The sequence below is a fragment of the Bos indicus x Bos taurus genome, chromosome 26 (genome assembly GCF_003369695.1).
Source record: "Bos indicus x Bos taurus breed Angus x Brahman F1 hybrid chromosome 26, Bos_hybrid_MaternalHap_v2.0, whole genome shotgun sequence".
Taxonomy (NCBI): domain Eukaryota; kingdom Metazoa; phylum Chordata; class Mammalia; order Artiodactyla; family Bovidae; genus Bos; species Bos indicus x Bos taurus.
The window spans coordinates 32,198,833-32,218,928 of record NC_040101.1 but is presented as its reverse complement, the minus strand read 5'-3'; the positions used below and the strand labels follow the sequence as shown (position 1 = coordinate 32,218,928).

Below are 20,096 nucleotides of genomic sequence, written 5' to 3'. Positions count from 1 at the left end.
GTTCAACTGTTCCTGGTTTCTCTAACTCAGCTCATTTCTGGTTGTCCAGGAGTTACCACTTGATTAGTTCAAGCCTCAGAAAGGGTTTCCTTGTGGCCAGAATTCTACTGGGTTTGCTTTGAATGCAGCGAAGTAGAGTAAGACTGGGTAGAAGTTAGTCAAGGGAGAAAGGTAAGAGTTTTGCAAACAGAGGAACAATTTATGCAACTCAGCAGTTCCATAAGTCTAAAAGTATGTAGGAGGGCGTGGAGGAAGATTAGCTTCTGCCAGGCCGTGTTTGATAGGCTGAAGAGTTACGCTGATTCACAGCATAGAATAGGGGGCAGAGGGAAAGAGAAAGGAATTGATCACTTTCCCTGAATAATAATTCCTGCATAATTCACAACCAGTAATTGTGGGGTTTTGTTTTTGTGGGTTTCATTTTTTTCTGGTATGGAATCATTTGATTAACGTCTGTCTCTTCCTAGAGACTGTAAACTCCACAAGGGCAGGGACTATCTTGTTTACTATTATTTTCTTAGTATCCGGCACAAAGCCTCCTACAGAGCAGTCAACAAAATACAATCTTGTTGAAAGACTGCATCACCTGGGGAACGTTTAAAACATGCTTATGTCCACTTACCCTGAAATAAGATCTATAAGTCTCTCTTCCCTGAACCTCTGAACCACAAGGATGTAGAGAAAGTAGTAAGGCAGGTGGCCATGTTTTGTAAAAACCACTCAAGAAATTCACTTCCATTTCTCCTTCCAAAACCAATCAAGTGGATCCTTTAAATGGTTTAACCAAGTGTGGAAGTGAAAGTGAAGTCGCTCAGTCGCGTCACTCTTTGTGACCCCATGGACTGTAGCCTATCAGGCTCCTCCGTCCATGGGATTCTCCAGGCAAGAATACTGGAGTGCGTTGCCATTTCCTTCTCCAGAGGATCTTCCCAACCCAGGGATTGAACCCGGGTCTCCCTCGTTGTAGGCAGACGCTTTACCATCTAAGCCACCAAGGAAGCTCCCAAGTGTGACATGATTTAATTTTACTGGTATAAGGATAGAGACTTAGTGGGCCTGGCCTCCATGTTTTGTAAAAATCACTCAAGAGATACCCTTCCTTTTCTCTTCTCAAAGCCAATCAAGTGGATCCTTTAATTGGTTTAACCAAAAGTGTGATGTGATTAAATTTTTCTGGTTATATAAATAGGCCTGATGGCAGTGGGGAGGAACCCACAGAGGTGCTGATGGCAGTTGGGAGGAACTTGCAGAGGTGCTGAAGTGCTGGGCCCAGTAAGGAAGCCCACGCTGTAACCAGGTAAAAAATGAGACGGGTCTGATTTAAATCTCTGGCGGTGGGTGTGAAGAGGAAACAGATTCAAGAGATGCTCAGGACATAGAATCTACACAATCTGGTGCCCATTTGGACCCAGTGGAAGAAGTGAGACAGAGGAATCTAAGTTGAAGGTTGAAGTGAGTGTTAGTGAACAGGGAGGAGGAAGAGTCACTTTTAAAGTTGCTACATTTGAGGTGCTTGTTGGACGTGAAAATATTAGTTGCTCAATTGTGTCCAACTCTTTGCGACCCAATGGAGCCCGCCAAGCTTTTCTGTCCGCGGGATTTCCCAGGTCAAGAATACTGGAGTGGGTGGCCATTTCCTTCTCCGGCGGATCTTCTCAACCCAGGGATTGCACCTCAGTCTTCTGTATTGCAGGCAGGCTCTACCATCTGAGTCACCAGGGAAGCCCAAAGGGAGACTTAAATATTAGTGTTCTCCAAGAACTCTGATATTTAAGAAGCAGGTTAGAAAAAGAATTCTTGAAGGAGACGGAGAAGAATGACCAGAGAGGAAGAAGGAAAACCTGAAGATAGTTATAAAATAAGTGATAATGTCCAGCAGCATCAAATGGTGCTTAAAGCTAGAAGGCAATAGCACCCCACTCCAGTACTCTTGCCTGGAAAATCCCATGGATGGAGGAGCCTGGTACGCTGCAGTCCATGGGGTCGCGAAGAGTCAGACATGACTGAGCGACTTCACTTTCACTTTTCACTTTCATGCACTGGAGAAGGAAATGGCAACCCACTCCAGTGTTCTTGCCTGGAGAATCCCAGGGACGGGGGAGCCTGGTGGGCTGCAGTCTATGGGGTCTCACAGAGTCGGACACGACTGAAGCGACTTAGCAGCAGTAACTTGAAACTACCTTCAGTGAATGATGGTGACAAGGGCACTTTCTTTCGGGGCAGAAGCCGCCGGGCAGAGGAGAAGGAGGAAGTGGCGACAGCGAGTTCAGACTACCTTTTTCAAGAAGCTTTGCTGTGAAGAGGAGGGATGGTACGTCTGTGAGGGACGTTAGGAGCTCTGACCCCTTTATAGCTGAGAGGGAAGGGGAAGAGTGAGCGGACAGCACCCCACACATCGCGGGGGCTGCGCTCTTCTGCCTACTCTTCCCCGCCACGTGACCCGGAGGCCGCCTACGCAGGCCGGCCTCGAGGAGACTACAGTCCCCAGAAGGCCGCGCTGCGCTGGGGGGGCGGAGCCGAGGCCTGGCGCACGTCTCGGAGGCTCGAGCGGAAGAGCTAGAGCTTGGAGGAGGCGGCGGATGCGGACAGCTAAGGCGCCCCGGGTAACGAGTTGCTTCGCGTACCTGTCCCTCCCTCCCTTCGCACTCCAGCCTGGGGCTCGTGGCTTCCACGTCTCCCTCAAGTCTTGGGACAAGCTTGCTTTCCCCTTTCGTTACCGGTATTTTTCTTCTCACGTGACGCGTGGCCGGCTCCCGCCCTTCGACCCTTGCGGGCCCTGGGTTGCGGGGGACGGTCTCAGAACCCTTTTTCCTTCTCTGGGCTCCGTGCTTGCTTTGGGTGCTCTCCTCAGATACTCTCTGCGAAGGGGCAGTTCCTTTCCTGTGTTTCAACAGGTACTGAGTGGGGACTTGGGCACCCCTTTTTCTCCCCAGTGGTTAGGAGGCTATGGACAGCGGGGGCCACCCGGGGCTTCGGGCGATTTCGGGGCGCGAGCCCTGAGCCTCTGGAGCGAGTCCGCTGGGCTGGCTGGGAGCCCCCGGGCTATGAGCTGGGAGTGAACTGTCTGTTCGCCAGGGAGGGTATACTTCCTGGTTTTCTTGGGCCACCCTCGGAAAACTCCAAGTCCGCTTTTTAAAGTTTTCTTTATCAATAAAAGCCTCTTCTCAGAGTTGAGTAGGGAAGAAGAACAGGATTTGGAATCTGATGTCCTGGGTAGAGTCTCGGGTCTGCCACTTGCTGGATCTGTTATCTTTTGTAGCCCGTTTATTGCCTCCCGGGTTTCCCAATCTGAAAAGTGGGGGTGATCGTCTTTGGCCTTCCTGCCTTCCAGTGTCGAGCAGTTTATTAGAAATGACATGTGTGAGAAAGCATGTTTCACATATAACAATCTCACTGTCTCTCTGTCTCCAGCCCAGGTCAGTTGAATTTTCAAATCGTGTTTCTGTGTTTATGAACTTGATCATAAACGTGATCGTGAACCGTATGAAGATCAAATGAGTTAATAAATACATAGGGGAAAAATGTCTTTGGAAACGAGTGTGAACCTTATAGATGTTCTTATGTCGTGTTCCTGGGGAAGAGGTAACATTAGGGCCCTATCACCTGTGGAGTCAGTTTTAAACTTCGTCTGGATTTTAAGGTCCACCAGAATTTGGCTTGTTCTGTCCCACCAGCGCTGCGTGCACGCACTTAGGAGCAGTCTTGCTCTGTCTTGCTTTGTTACAGCCATCCTTTCTTCAGTGCTACACAGTGTACAAGTATCCCAGAAAGTACTTCATGCTCCTCATGTGTAGTGCTAAGCTTGTCTCCAGCTGGTTGGCCCTTTTGAGGTACTACTTGTTCTAAACCCAGCTCTGATTGTATCACAGTGTCACTAACTTGAATGTATACTAGCTGAAATGAGAAATATTGGTGTTATTTTTACCTGTCCTGCTACATGTGTTAGGAGTCTGTGTTACCTTATAGTTAGAATTCAGAATATAAACAGCTAGGATTCTTGTGTAGTTTTTATTCCGGCAGTTCAGTCTGAGACTCCGCAGGTGACTTTGTTTCTCTTTCCCCTTGTAAAGAGTGAGGATTTTACAGTCAGCTTTTTGTGGGTTTGGCGGTATATTAAGTCTGAGACTCCGCAGGTGACTTTGTTTCTCTTTCCCCTTGTAAAGAGTGAGGATTTTACAGTCAACTTTTTGTGGGTTTGGCAGTATAGTAAGTAGGTAGTCTTGTATTATTTCTGAAATCATTGCTTGGAAAATACTTGAATGTGGTTCTAAAACCAAAGGATGGCAGTACAATTGTTGAATGTATAAAGCTGAACAAATTTGAGTTGAAATCCTGGTGCTGTGACTTCCAGTTCATGAGTTGTGGCGAATTATTTCACCTCTTTAAGCTTGTCTACTAATTTCTGAAATGAAGATGATAGCATTTACCTGATAAGGTGTCTATACGGATTAAATGAGATGTGAATATAAAATAGTGCTGGAGTGAGTATTTGCTCATTATTTTGTTGCTATTCTAATTGATGACTATGATGATGGTAAAAAGTCATGAAATTTTAGGTAACGTATTTTCTTAAGATTCAGTTTTTTTGTTGTTGTTGGTAAGTGAGGATAGTTATCCTTAACCCATAAACTTAAAGAAGCAGTAAGAAGTGCTCAGATTGCAGGCTTTTTTTTTTTTAAAGCAGTTGCATTTTATATAAAGATTATATTAGGCTATTTTTTATGTTTAGAAGTTTCCAGAATGCTCTTGTTGTTGGGGTGTGTTATTGGGCTAGTGCTTCATTGATAACCCATAGTAAGAATTTAGTTTTGTGTCTTTCTGCACATTATAGCTTGTAGCAGAACAGTTATCTATGTTAATGACTTAGATATAGACTATTGACTAGGATAGAGTTTTATAGAGAATTTTTTATTGGCTTCCCACCCTCTCTGCCTTTTTTTAAAGCCAGACTATTTGACTCTAAAAGTTCCATGTAGTGGGTAGGGGCCAGAAGATTTGGTGACTCTCAGTTTCTGAATGTGGTAACTTAGTGACAGGTGCTTATGGGGGCACTGGGGTGTGTGTATCTACAAGGAGTGAGAGTTTAGAGAAACCAAGAGGGAATGTCAGGTAGAGAAAACCGATTTGCTGGTCCAAGCAGAGTCTTAGAGTTAAGAATTGAAATGTTTACTTTTCATTCCTTCACATGCTGTGTTGACTGATGTCTGAAGATGCAAATGTCTAGGAACTGTTTCCTTTACTCTCTTTTTTGATGTGTTTTCCCCTGGCTCCACTTTACCAGTTTCACCCTGACCTGTAGTTAAGAATCAGCAAGATGACTATTATTTTTTTTTTTTACTACAGACTTGTGTATAAACTATAACAATAGTCATTTCCATTAAAATCTGATTTGTGTGCTGTAACATATTATTTTTTTCTTTATGTTTTAAACATTTTTGTTCTTTTTTCTTTAAAAGAAATTTTTGGAAGATAGACCCATTTTCAGGGTTAGTGAAAGACAGTATTATTGTTACTGTGTTTAGTTATTATATTTTCTTATAGTCATGAATTTAGGTGATACATATATATTCACTCTCATAAAGCTTCACATGATCACTGTAATTTTTTTAGCCAAGGTTAAGTTTGTTGACTGTGCCCACTGAGCCCTGAAAAATAGCAAAACTAATTGTCTAATGTGTTTCAATCTGTGACCCTGTCCTTATTAGCTCACCATTTACAAAATATCCCACCAGAATGAGCGAGAAGACTAGTGTATTGTTGATTTGGAACTTGTGCACTCATTAGACATGACAGAAGTAAATGAACTAGTGTCAAAAGTAAAAGTGTAGATCTTTAATTATATAAACCTGCAGTACAAGACTAGCACTCACACTGTGTGTAAAACTGGTGACCTATGCTAAAGCTGAAACTCCAGTGTTTTGGCCACCTCATGCGAAGAGTTGACTCATTGGAAAAGACTCTGATGCTGGGAGGGATTGGGGGCAGGAGGAGAAGGGGACGACAGAGGATGAGATGGCTGGATGGCATCACTGACTCGATGGACGTGAGTCTGGGTGAACTCCGGGAGTCGGTGATGGACAGGGAGGCCTGGCGTGCTGCGATTCATGGGGTCGCAAAGAGTCGGACACGACTGAGCGACTGAACTGAACTGAACCTGAACTATATTTTAGACGTTTTTCTTGGTTGAATTGTATTGGTTGCAGGCATTCCACCCACAGGAAAAGTGAGAAGAAATGGAACTAGGATGTTTATGTCTTAAAAGAGAACCTACTTCTACTATGCCACCCACCAGAAAATGTGCTCTTAGCTAGTGGGGGAAACATGAAGAGTTTTCTGTTAATGAGCCCGGTAGGATGAATGAAGCCTGGGTAACTCCTGAGCTCCTGAGAGTTTATTGAATTACAGGGGAATTCCAGTTGTCAGAGGTTTCGATAGAAGAGCAGTTACAGGCTATTGCTGTGCAGCAGTAAACCTGCGTGTGGAGAGAATATTTCCTCTCAGTAGAACATGGACCCATTGCTCACAGTCTGTGCTGTGCCATTTCGCAGTCTCATGCTAGCCTTCTGTCTAGTTTTTTAATTCTTCAAATTTGTTCTTCGGTTTTATTTAATCTGTTGTCCCTTGTGCCCTTTTTAAAAATTTTCTATTATTATTTATTTTTATGTCAAACATGGCTGGTTTAGACTAGGGATAACAACAGAGAAGCAGAGAAGCAGTGTTAGAAACAGCAGATTCTGGTGTCTAATATTCTGAGGTTCCCAAATAACATGAGTTAACCTGTACATACAGTGATATGAATTTCTAGAATGGACAAATGCATTACTGTTTAACTTGGTGCTAAGGCAAAAATATGGGCAAATGGTGTGTGGTATTCTTATTATGAGATTTGCCTCTTAGGAAAAAATAGGTGTAGTGTTAATACTGGCTTGCATATGGGCTGTTTCAGGTTCTTTGCCATGGAATGCCAGATGAGTATTAGAGAAGGGAAGTCCTTGGATTTAAACATTCCCCTCTGAAGTTTATACCAGTAGCCCTGTTTGTTTTTTTCTTGTCATCTGTAAAATAGGGTTAATAATACCAACCCTGTTTGTTTATAAAGAGTAGAGGGAAAAGTTAACAAGAATGTCTTGGAAATGAGGTGACTAGGGGAAAGGCTGACGGAAGGGCAGAGACAGAGAGGAAAAGTCTCACACTGGGGTGCGTAACTTGTCCCTGAGACAGAAAGAGGGTACCCAACAAAAAGCAGAGAGTGAGGGTTAGTCAGAGACAGAGAGGGGACATCAGAAACCCTTAGGAGGGACAGTCAGACTGAGGCAGTTAGAAAGAGGGGTAAACAGATGCAGAGCAAAGGGCTGACTTAGAAATGTCAGGGAGGGAACTGCGAAAGACTGCAGGAGGGAACCAGGAGGGCATGGCCAAGAGCTTGTTGAGTGAGTTTTTTGAGTTTTTGTCTGTTATTTGGGGAGTTCTTGTAGACATTTGTAATTAGCCAAGAGGGAAGAACTGCAGATATTAGTAGTAAATCAAGTAACATGTTTATACAGTTTTTATTACACTAAAATTTTCCCTTAAGCACTCGTTTTATTTTGCATATTCAGAATACAAACACCAAGCCAGCTTTTGCCGCAGGCCTGTTAACTGCCTTCATTTGGTGGTTGTTGAGTCGCTAAGTCGTGTCCAACACTTTTGCAACCCTGTGGCCTGTAGCCTGCCAGGCTTCTCTGTCCATGAGATTTCCCAGGCAAAAATCCTCGAGTGGGTTGCCATTTCTCTTCCAGGGGATCTTCCTGCCTCAGGGATTGAACCTGCGGCTTCTGCGTGTCTCCTGCATTGCAGGCGGAGTCTTTACTGCTGAGCCACCAGGGAAGCCCTCATAGGTAAACTCATTTTAAAAAATTAAATAAAATGATTAGTTTCTTTTTTAGAAATACTTTTTTCTTAAAAAAATATCAAATACATGCTTACTGTGGAAAACTTGGAAAATACAGAAAAGTTTAAAGAACAACAAAACCCATAATCTCACAACCTAAGCAATACATAACGAGGCCTGCCCTTTCATTTTGTTGATGGTTTCCTTTGCTTTGCAGCAGCTTTTGAGCTTGATGTAGTTCCATTTGTTTATTTTTGGTTTTGTTCCCCTTCCCAAGGAAACAGATTCCAAAAAATATTGCTGAGACTGATGACAAAGAGTGCGCTGCCTGTGTTTTCTTCTAGCAGTTTTATGGTTTTAGGTCTTACGTTTAAGTCTTTCATCCATTTTGAGTTTATTTTTTACTTGGTGTAAGAAAGTGGTGTAGTTAAATTGTTTTACACGTGGGTGTCCAGTTTTCCCACCAGCATGTATTGAAGAGACCACTTTCCCCACTGCGTAGTCTCGCCTCCAGCATTGTGGATTAAAGGACCCTCTAAGTGTGCGTTTATTTCTGGGATGCCTGTTTTCTTACGTAGTCTGGTCAGTCTTTGCAGTTCACCCCATTCTACTAAATGTAAAATAGAGCAGTATCTATTTGAGGTTATTAGGACTCTATGGAAGAGGAGGATCTTGAAGGAAGTGATAGAATGACAAATTGAGAGGACAGAGGAAAATTCCACATAGAGTGGTGAGAAGCTAGAAGCAAGAAGTGCAGTGTGTGAACTGTATGAGACAGAAGGGGTATTTTAATATTTCACAAATGGAAGATGATGTGTAGTAGAGAGATGATTTGCTAGGTTTACATGTGTATAAGGATAATGAAGAATTAATGGAAGGCTCTGAAGGCTGGGCTGAAGAACTTAGATTTGATCCTTAAAGATGATATTTTTGTTGAAAGTGATGATGAAAACAGTATTTGAGAAAGATTGTTGTGGTGGCTTAGAGGGGTAACCCCAAGTAGGGAGTGGCTTTAGGGTAGGCAATAGGACAGTCATGGAATAATGTAGACATAGAAGGTGTAAAGCTCTTGTGGAGGAAGAGCAAGAAGTGTAGGGTTAGAAAAGCTGAAAGTTGGAATACCTCAAAGTTTTGAGTTTGACAGATACGTGTATTGTAGCATTTTGATAGTGACATTGAGGAAGGATCTCCTAGAGGTCTAGGGAGAAAGATACTGAGTTCAGGTGCTTTTACAAGTTGTAGGTTTGAGTGGTAGTTGAAAAATCTGGTACTTTAAAAGTAAAGATCTTCATTATTAAATTTATTATAAATGAATACTGTCCCTTTTAAAGTAATCATTCTTAAGACTATGCATTTATTCTAGCAAATAAATATTCTTTGGATTTGTCTTTTGGAACTGCTTTCAGAACCAATAGAGCCATACAAGAAAACCAGTCTCATTACTTTATGGTCATATCTTTTGTGCCCAAGAATATTATCTTGCTTGATCACTCATCTTATTTACCATATTTATTTCTAAGTGATATTTGACGGTCCCTAAAAGTTAATCTGCAGAGGCCTTAAATTTATTACCATGCTGGATTTTTAAATAACTGTAATCACTGCTGAGAACAACCTTAAGCTGTGATAACATTCGGAGAAGAGATGCTAGTGCATGCTGGTTAAGAGGGTGGGTTCTGGAAGACTAGGTTTGAATGATCTCTTTAGTACATTAATTCTGTATCTTGAATAAGTTTCTTAACTTGCCTTAACTTGCCTCCATTTCCTCATTTTTAAAAGGAGGATGGTGATAATACTTCCTGCTTCATAGGATTATCATGAGGATTAGTTACTAGAACGGTGCCTGGCATATTTTAAAAGCTCGGTGTTAGCTGTTTATTGCCATCACAGCAACTACTATTGCTGCCATCACCGTTTTGTCTATTTATCTTTTTAGTTTTAAAAATCACTTATGTTCCTGTTTAATTACATCTTGTACAAATGGAACAATGGACAGCTAGAGTTAAAATTAGAGCTCAAATAAATGATCAGACACGTAGGAATGAAGCTTTTTAGAATGTGTGAATTTAGTGGGAGAAGAGCAGAAAAGACAAATTTTCCTCACTGTGAAGTTTGACCAAGGATAGAATATTGGGGAATATTCATGGTAAAAGAGTGTGAAGCAGAAAAGGAAACCAGCAAAGGACCAGTGGAAGATTGTTTAGAGAAAGGAAGAAACTCTGGAATGTACATTAGTATAGAGGTTATATTAATTAGGATAAGATTTGGTTGCAGTCAAATAATAGAGACTTAAGCGTGATGAAAGTTCATTTCTGTCACTGTCACGACTTCCAGAAGCAGCCTGGGACAGTCGTGGTTGTCACGGCGTCACGTCGTTGCACCACTGTGCGTGGATTCTGTTCTTTTCCAAAGTTGCCTGCTGGTCTAAGGTGGCTGTTGGAGTTCCAGCCTCTTCATCCACATATGAACCAGCAGAAAGGAGGAAGAGGACACATCTTCTTCCCTTTGAGGATACTTCCTGAAAGTTAGATGTCCCACTTTTGCTCATGTTCTGTTGGTCACAGAGCCACATCTTCCTGCAGGAGAGGTTGGGAAATGTAGACTATTTTGAATGCTCAGTGCCTGGAGAGAAAAATGAGGGAAAATAAGGATAACCCAAGGGTAGCTAGTTGAAGAATCTAGGGTAGATAACAGAACTAATAGTCTGTGTGTGTGTGCCAGACTGCTTCAGTCATGTTCGACTCTGCGACCCATGGACTGCAGCTCTCCAGGCTTCTTTGTCCATGGAATGAATTTTCCAGGCAAAAATACTGGAGTGGGTTGCCATGCTTAGGATAGTTTAATTCTTCATTGGTGATCCTTGATCGAGTTTCTGTATTTGTGAAACTATGAGTATGAAACTACTCTTATCAAACTGCATCAGTAGTCCTCTGTTTTTAGGGTGTTCTCCCTTCATGAATCCTTACTTAGTTAGGATTACCAGTCTCTTACAGGGAAAAAGGTGATGGGTATGTATGTATATGTATGCATGTATGTGCTATGTGTATAGATACATAATATACATTTATATATATATATATATTTCCTCATTTAGCATTGGTGTTTGCCAAAATTGCTTCATATAGCAACAGTCTGCCTTAAAATTGTGTCTGATATCTTTCTTTCATTCTTTTAAGCTTCTAATTTTACCTAGCCTTCTATTCACTCTCCAGTTTGGTTGTTTTGGGCCATTGTTTTTAATCTCTGTCCTTTTATATTCCTACTCTCTCTCAGTGCTGTTAATGCTGTTAATAGTACTTCCCAAAATAGATAAATGAGCAAATTTAATTAAATGTGTTATTTGCACTCTCCTGATCATTAATGAGTTTGTATGTAAGGTCAGGCCTACAATCTTCCTGGTATTATAATGACTGAATTTTCTCTGTCCACTAAATGGAGAAGTATTTGCTTTAGAGTTTTTTATTCTTAAAGCTTCCATATTTTGTATGTTTATGTTCTTTTAATGTTGGAAATATGAAGGTCTTCTAACAATAAAGGGAGAGTGTTTTCCCTGTTTGAGAGTAAGATACAGACCTATCCCTATTTACCTAAATACTTGAGAGTATATTTTCTAAAGGCAAGGACGTTCTTTTATGAAAGCATACTACAGTTATCAAAATCAAGAAATTAACATTGATTTAATATTACACTGTAGTCCACAGACTTATTCAGATTTCACTCATTATCCCAATAATGTACTGTTTTGTAGCAAAAGAAAATTCTGGCTCTTGGAGTGTATTCAATTGTCATGTCTCTTTAGTTTCCTTTAATCTGGAGCGTTTCCTCAGTCTTTGCTTTTGCAGGACATTAACATTTTTGAAGAGTCCAGGCCAGTTATTTTGCTGTTATTATTGTTGAGTCGCCAAGTCGTGTCCAACCCTGCCATCCCGTGGACTGCAGCTTGCCAGGCATCCCTGTCCTTCACTGTCTCCTGGAGTTTGGTCAGTTTCATGTCCATTGAGTCAGTGATACTATCTAACCATCTCATCCTCTGTGGTCCTCTTCTCCTTTCGCCTTCGATCTTTCCCAATATCAGGGTCTTTTCCATGAGTCAGCTTTTCGCATCAAGTGGCCAAAGTATTGGAGCTTCAGCTTTAGCATCAGTCCTTCTAATGAATATTCAGGGTTAATCTCCTTTAGAATTGACTGGTTTGATCTCATTGAAGTCCAGGGGACTCTCAAGAGTCTACTCCAGCACCACAATTCAAAGGCATCAGTTCTTTTGTAGAATGCTTATAAATTGGGTTTATCTGCTGTTTTCTCATTACTGGCTTCAGATTACCCATTTCTGGCAGGACTACCGCAGAAGTAACGTTATGCTTCTCAGGGCATTGTGTCAGGAGGCACAGGATATTGAAATATTAGTAATGTGGTCTTGGATAACTCCTTTAAAGGTAGTATTTGCCAGGTTTTCCAGTGCAAAGTTACTGTTTTTCCTTTTATAATTACTTTGGTGGTAAAATATACATAAAAATTTATCATTTTAACCATTTTAACCAAAGTGTATAGTTCAGTGATTAAGTACATTGACATTATGTTTTTAATTTTGAGGTATCTTTGAAAAGGTACTTTGAGATTTTATAAATTTCCTACTTCTCCTTGAACCTTTACTAACTTTTGTATATCTGCCTGAATCATTTTCATGATGGTTCCTAAATGGTGATTTTCTAATTCCGTCATGTCTCTTATACTTACTTATAATACTTTATTTCATTATTTATTTTGATGCTGTTACTGATTTGGTCAGTGGGAGCCCATGCAAGCTGATTGCTGTTTCCTATTGCCTTGCCCTTGTCACTCATATACACATTCATATACATCTTTTTTTGTCTTCTGAAAGCAATGAGTTTATATTGATACTTCTGATTCCAGTCCAACACTACAGGGTTTATTCATTGTGTATTTATAACTCCCTCTTCCAAAAGTGAGAAACTTGTCCCTATGGTTTGCATTTTTACTTATTGGACTAGTCCTAGAATACCAGAGAATAGTTTCATACCACTGCTTAGAAGACATCTCCTATGGACAGGGAGGCCTGGCATGCTGTGATTCATGGGGTTGCAAAGAGTCGGACACGACTGAGCGACTGAACTGAACTGAACTGAACTGAAGTAGAGTTCAATATTTGTTTTCCTTATCCTATGGGCATATAGTCTAAATATCCACTGGTCAATAAAGTAGCCACTAACTGCATGAATTGAGATGTACTGGATTTTGTAAACTTAATATGAAATAAGAAATGTGAAATATCCCAATAATATTTAAATAATATGTTGAAATATTTTAGATATATTAGATAAAGTAAATAAAGTTAATTTTAACCATTTTAACATGGCTGCTAGAAGATTTTAAATTACATATGTGGCATCCATTATCTTTCTGTTGGACATCACTGAGCAAGAAACCACATTCAAAAGTTACTTGGGTTAGTTTTCTCCCCAACTTTCTTTCTGTAACATAGTTATGTTAGTCATTTGCAATACAATTCATTTCTGTTGTATTCTAAGTTTTTCTCCCCATCCTAATTGATCTTACTTATCTTTGAGCATGTGAAGCATTAATATGGTTCCAAAAGTCAGAATTATATATATATATACACTCAAAGCAGTGTCACCCATTTCTTCTTTCTTTTTCACCCTGTTTTCACCCAGCCTTTATAGGTAATCAATCCCATCAGTCTCTGGATTACCCTTTTGGTGGTTTTCCCCCCCCAGGTATGAGGAGATAACACATTTATTATTTTTTTTTATTTCTTAACTTTTTACACAAAATTTAGCATACTGTAGATACTCTTTTGTTCTTTGCTTTTTTAAATTAAACATTTCACTTCAATATGTTTTGGACTCCATTCCATATCAATTTATAGCACTCACTGTCCCATCCTCCCTTTGTCTTTTCCTCCCTCTTTTGGTTACTCTGTTGTGGTAACCTTAACCATTCTCTCATACCATTTCCAGTGTTTTGAATTTATAAGCAGTGCTGCAGTAACTAACCTTGTTTATATATATTTTTGTATGTTGGAAGTGTATGTTTGGGTAAATACCTAAAATAGGATAGTTAGGTCAAAAGTTTACTGGAGTGGGTTGCCATTGCCTTCTCTGAAAGCAAATATAGTTTTCTTAAATATTGCTCAATCCCTTTCTGTGAGAGGTTGTACAAGTTTGAATTTGCACCAGCAATGAATGAGAGTTTTTCCCATAAACTAATTATCCGAGTATGTTGGTATGCTTTTTAGTTTTTCCTATCCTATTTGTAGTTAGAAACAAAGTATCTCAATGTAGTTTTAATTGTCACTTTGCAGTTAATAATCTTTTCATAGAATATATAAAAGTCATTTTAATATCTTTCTGTGTGAAGTATATTTTTAAGTTCATTTTTCTATCAGACTTTTTTTTTCTCCCTCAGTTTTTAAGAGTCCTGTAGAAGTCTAGTTATTTCCTTATGATAAATTCTTTGAAGGAGAATTGCTGGATCCAAAGGTCCTTTGATATATAAAAGATTTTGAAATATTGTTAAAATGCTTTCTATATTAATAAAATATGTATCTCCATTAACAATGTGGAGCCCTATTCAGTCTTTACTGACCAAAACAGACCTTACTTTTTTAATCTTTGTTTGTCTGATGGATAAAATAGTAGATTTATTGTGGATTTCTTTGCTAACTGATGTGATTTATTTTTTCTTTGTTAACTGATGATGGTTTATTTTTTATTTGTCCAGCTAGCTGTCCATTCAACATATTCTTACTGAACAGCCACCATGTACCATCCTAAAAGTTAGAACTATAGTAATGACCAGAAGTTGAACATCTTTTTGTGTTTCAGTCATTTGTATTATTTTGTTTCTTATCTCCATCTCTCTTTCTGTTTTTAATGGCATTTAATAGATGTTTTGTCTCCTCAGACTAGTTCTCAAGAGGACTGAGAATGAGAGAAAATGACATTTCCTTATTCTGTTCTGTTGTTGAATTTCTAAAAAGTATTTTTGTGTGTGTGTTTATTTTTATTGCCCATTCTGTGGCAAATCACTGTGTGAAACTCTTAGAGTGTTCATGAAATGAGATCATAAAAGTTAAAGGCACAAACAGGTATCAAAGAAGTGATAAGTACTGATTTTTGTAAAACTAACTTTCATCATTATTATTTTCCAGGAGAGGCTGCTGTCTATCAGAGGGAACTTTTGTACCATTTGCCTCAGATGCAGCCTGTCTGCACATTCTAGAGTTTTATTAAATGCCACGTATTTGGTAAGTCAGTTAACTAGAAATACTGTTTACTCTGTTTGCTAATGTTTTGTATGTTCTTAGTGCCATTTTACTTGGTAACTCTCCTATGTAACAGGTTTGAAAGTGGCAGTATCCTGAAAGACTTGCAGGGTCTTTTGAGGATCTTCTTGCTTCTGTTCATGTGTCTTTCTTAAATTTTGGTGTTTGTTGTAGAGAGAATAGGGGCTTGTTAAATATTGGAATTAGTTCTCAAAGTGGGATTACTAGCTTTGCTCTTTTCAGTCTCTTTCTACTATAGAACTGAGAATTAACATCCTTCCTGTCCAGCTCTAGCTTCCCTGTAGTTCACATAGGGAGCAGCAAAGACGCAGTGTGAGGGGAGGAGTCTGATGGACTGGGAAGACTATATGATTAGTGAAATCCTCGGGAAACCATGATAAAGCAGAATGAATAAGGCTATCAAAGAAATTATGGATGAAAACGAATTGATAGCTAGTGAAACTGATGTTAATTTTTAAAATGTTACTCTATAGATGTTTATTGTTAATTAAATTTTTTTTCTAAGAAGACTTAAGTTGCTATGACCTGCTGTTTTGTGAGAGGTTTCTCTTCCCCACATCCTGTGATAATCTTTTCAGTCTGTTCCAGCTTCTGACGCTCATGTGTAGCCATTGGCAACCAGGAAACGGATATAGAGGATGACGGATATATAGGATGAAGGCTTGTTCAGAGGGTCAGTCATAGCACTGTCAGGAGATAATTGTACTTGTGTGCTGCTGAAGCACATGCAAAGAATTGGATTAAAGCTTTAAAGAAATGATATTGGTGATTTGCAGAATTTCCTTTTAAATGGGTTTGCACAGCAAGACATAGAAGCAAATGTTGATGTTGAGAACTGAGTTCAAAACAGAGTACTATCAAATAAAATTTAAGAATGAGGAGCCATGGGCACAGGAAAAAGGGGAAGGAAGATCCTCCTTTGATTTTTTTTTTTGGTAGCCTCTTGGCTTCTGTTAGCATCAGAAAGCTGACTTCAGGTGTTCCTAGATGATGTGCACGTCTCGTGTCAGTAGAGAGAGACATGGGATTTCATTGTGCTTGACTGAAAGGGCCACGTCTGAGAGTAAACCAAGTGAGTTTTAATCTTGGTTATTTAAAATCTCCTTGTACCTGTCTTATTAGGAGTATTATTTTTTTTTAAGAAGAAACTAATTTGCGACTGGCTATAAAGACTGACATTGTGTCCTGGAAAATGCTGTACTAACACTGCGCTGTCCCACGGGGGCACTTCTCAGGTCCCCAAACACAGTGCTGACAATCTGTGACAGCCTGCAAATTGTTGGGCAGCATTTTGGGAGGATGGACAGCGGAGTGAGGCAGTTGTGTATAAGTTACAGAGGAGATGGGGAGGGGGAGAAATGAGAGAAGAGCAGAGCAGCTCAGGTTCTGTGGGTAGTTTGAACAGTAGCTATTCTCCTTGTGAGCTCTGCTGATACCACTGAAATGAACAGCTGAAATTGGTTTCGGTGGGGTAGAAATGTGTTTCACTTTTCCTTTCAAGGAGTTATGGTTTCATTTTGTCTTAAAAACTGTAAGGTTAGATGTTCTGTTGAGAAAAGTAGAAGTTGGATAGATTGGAAAGTTTCGAAGAGACTAGAAATATCACTTCATACTAGGAAATGAAACTATAAAAATCAAAGGAATGGGGATGGGTCTTGCCTTTTCCAGAGACTGTTGCAATGGTAGTAAGGCCAGTTATCATATCTAGATCCAAAACAATTGAGCTCTTATCTCAGACAAATGTATATCCTGATATTTGTTAGTTTATTAGATACCTCTGGTGGCTCAGTGGTAAAGAATCCACCTGCAGTGCAGGAGACACTGGTTCCATCCCTGGATTGGGAAGATCCCCTGGAGAAGGAAATGGCAACCCATTCCTGTATTCTTGCCTGGGGAATCCCATGGACAGAGGAGGCTGGTAAGCTACAGCCCATGAGGTTGCAGAAGAGTTGGACATGACTTAGCGACTAAACAACATACTAAGGTATCACCAGCTATTTGTTTCAGAAACACTTGGCCAACTATGGGAATCTTCACCAGGTAGCAAGGCACAAGTTTCTGGATATTTGGACTGTGGAGTGGAATGTGACGTGGGGCAAACTTTGGTTCAGTTCTCTCTCTGATCGTGAGAATGGTTATACAAAGTAAGTGTATCTGATTGCTCCCCTAGATGTAATGTCTGTTTATGAGTATGGGATTAGACTTGGGGCACACTGTTATGGAGCCCATTCCTCCTGTTGATCCTGTTTCTGGGTTTTGGTTAAATGTTATTGCTTGCTCATTGATGCCATTGGGTTAAGCAAGTAATGTTGAGCAATGTCAGTATTAAGATTGTGTGCTATTGCAACACCTTTACCTGATGGTACATAATAGTAATAATAAAAAAAGCCAGGGTAAATGAAAGAACAGATGGTGTAAGGGAGTTTGAAGATCTAGACGCAACAGTAATAGTATCACTTCTCAGCAATTGCCTATAGGGTCTAGACTTGACTCTCCATTGCTTATGGTATTGAATGACTGAACCTAGTGTTGAGGGCCCTCCAGGCTGAAAACAGAATATTCTTTCTGGCAGAATATTCCACACTTTGCTATATTGACCCTTTGGCTCCAGTAGTTTCTATAGCTGTCTCCAGAATAAGGTTTTTTGAATTACTGCCTCTTCAGATTGTTCAGACCATTCCTTCTACTTGGAATATCTCCCTTCAGTCCCTGGTCTACATACTAGCTTCCAATTCCCCTTTGATGCTATCTTCTTCAACTGTTCCAAGACCTAAGTGATAGCTCTCTTTTCTGATTTTTAATATTTACAACTTTTTATTTGTCAATTTTATATTACCTTAAAACACCTTTTAAAAAAATTTCTTACCTTCCCAATTAGGTAGAGACAACTTAAAGAGGAGGCTGTGTTATTCATGGGCTTCAAACTGTGTCCTTACCTGTGGTCCAGCTTTATGGTTTCCACTGTCCCAGCGTAAATCTCAGTACAATATGTGCACTTAAAACATGTTTGGCTACAAGAAAATGCCATTACCTATTGTTAGCTATTACTGACTTTTAACATTTGTCTTGCTTTTTGTATCATAAAAATATTAGATTAAAATACAGTTTAGTACCCAAACCATGTTTGTTCAGTAGATTATTCTGCTTTGAAAGCCTTTTGTAACACTCTCGACAGGTTTCCTGATCCTTAAAGGAGCAGTTCTCTGAAGATGTTTATGTATTGTAAGCTAATTGTTTGCTGTTCTTGAAACTTAATTAGTAAACTTTCAGTCTGCATATAAGAGAGTCTTTTATTTATTAATTATCTGATGTTTTTTCTTTGCCTGTTTTAAAGTGAAGCTTGCTTCTTTTGATGTCTCAGTTTCTGATCAGCCACATTTGGTCTTCACACTCGCTAGTACAGCTACAAGGAGGAAGGAGATAAGAGTTGTAACTATATCTCTAACATACCTTTACAATTATTCTCTTTGGTTATTATTGCACTTTGGTATTTTTGCTTTTTTGAAAGTATACTATGCTTTGTTTACCCCATTTTTTTAGAACGCATGTATTCTGGTCTACTGTAGTAGTGAAGTGTAGGGACTTTGGAATCCTAACCAACACTTGGAAGCTGTGTGATCTTCAGTAACTTGGTTTTAGATTTCTCATCTGTAAAATTGAGATAATAGCACCTACCTCTTGGTATGTACTTGGGGTCAAATGAGACAATATGAATAAGACACAGATTAAGCCCATTAGCCTCTGCTTTCAAAACTTACTCAGTGGTTTATTAGCTTTAGTTTGTGAATCTTGGGTTTCTGTGGTGGCTTAGATGGTAAAGAATCCGCCTGCAATGCAAGAGACCTGGGTTTGATCCCTGAGTCAGGAGGATCTCCTGGAGAAGGGAATGGCAACCCACTCTAGTATTCTTGCCTGGAGGACTCCATGGATAAGAGGAGCCTGGAGGGCTACAGTCCATGGGGTCACAGAGAGTCAGACACAACTGAGTGACTTTCAAAGGGGAAAAATGATCAAGCTTAATGCATGTCAGATTTAAGGCACAGCCCTGAAAGCCTTATTCGTTCTGACTCTTATTCTCAATAGGATATCAGTGCAACCCAGGATAGACCCAGGAAAGGAACTAATTTCAAAGAAGTGTAGAAACACAGACCAACCTCCAGATGTGTAATGAGGGAAAGAAATTTTAGGAAGGTGTTTTCTTCTCTCCTCTCTACCACCAGATAGATACACAGAGTAGGAAGCAGAGTGCTTGCTATACCTTTATGTTACATATTGCTATTGTTTAGTTATATTAAAGCTTTGATCTGCGGTGGTCAGTTGTAGGTGCAAATATTAGACTCGGAACAGCTAAGTTGGTGAACGATGGGGTTACCACATCAGTGGAGTGTGAAAGAGACTAAGCTGCGGACTGTTTCCCAGCCTCTAAAGCGTGAAATCAGTTGGTGCCGATGCATGGCGGCTGTAGCCAGTGGAGTATAAAATAAGTTGGGAACGTGAATTGTGTTATGTTATGAGAAAAACCTTTTCATGCCATAGTTTGTTTACATATTTTGGGGCCCTCAAGACCCCTGCTGGAATAATCTCTCCTGTATCTTTCATTGTCTGGATACTCAGATTTTTTTATGAAATATTTCTTCCACTTCTGCAGCCTATAATCTTTGTTCAGCTGCATGCACAGAAGCAAAGGCTATAAATGTCTGGAGCAGACTAATATTAAAATACTGACTGTTATATTCTGTTTAAGATTACATCTGAAAATGCCATTTGCAGGAGGTATTTATTGTACAAGTTTCTTCTCTCTTTAGATTCAGATTTGAAAGTGCGCTCTTCATTCTGCTTTGAAGGTTCCTCTAGTCTAGGAGCTGTGCCATCAGTTTCACTGCTCGTTGTTCCCATGTGCCT

General features: G+C 39.9%; 1 protein-coding gene across 5 annotated transcripts in view; it reads left to right on the top strand.

The window, feature by feature from the left end:
* The first annotated feature begins 2,516 nt into the window (after window positions 1-2,516).
* Window positions 2,517-20,096, top strand: part of R3HCC1L (R3H domain and coiled-coil containing 1 like) — a 71,873-nt gene continuing 54,293 nt past the window's right edge. For 2 of the 5 annotated variants that reach the window (XM_027528697.1, XM_027528698.1), the window contains exons 1-2: window positions 2,517-2,603; window positions 15,060-15,155. The gene's annotated coding sequence lies outside the window, so the exon portion shown is untranslated. The other 3 variants (XM_027528701.1, XM_027528699.1, XM_027528700.1) reach the window with 3 other exon arrangements.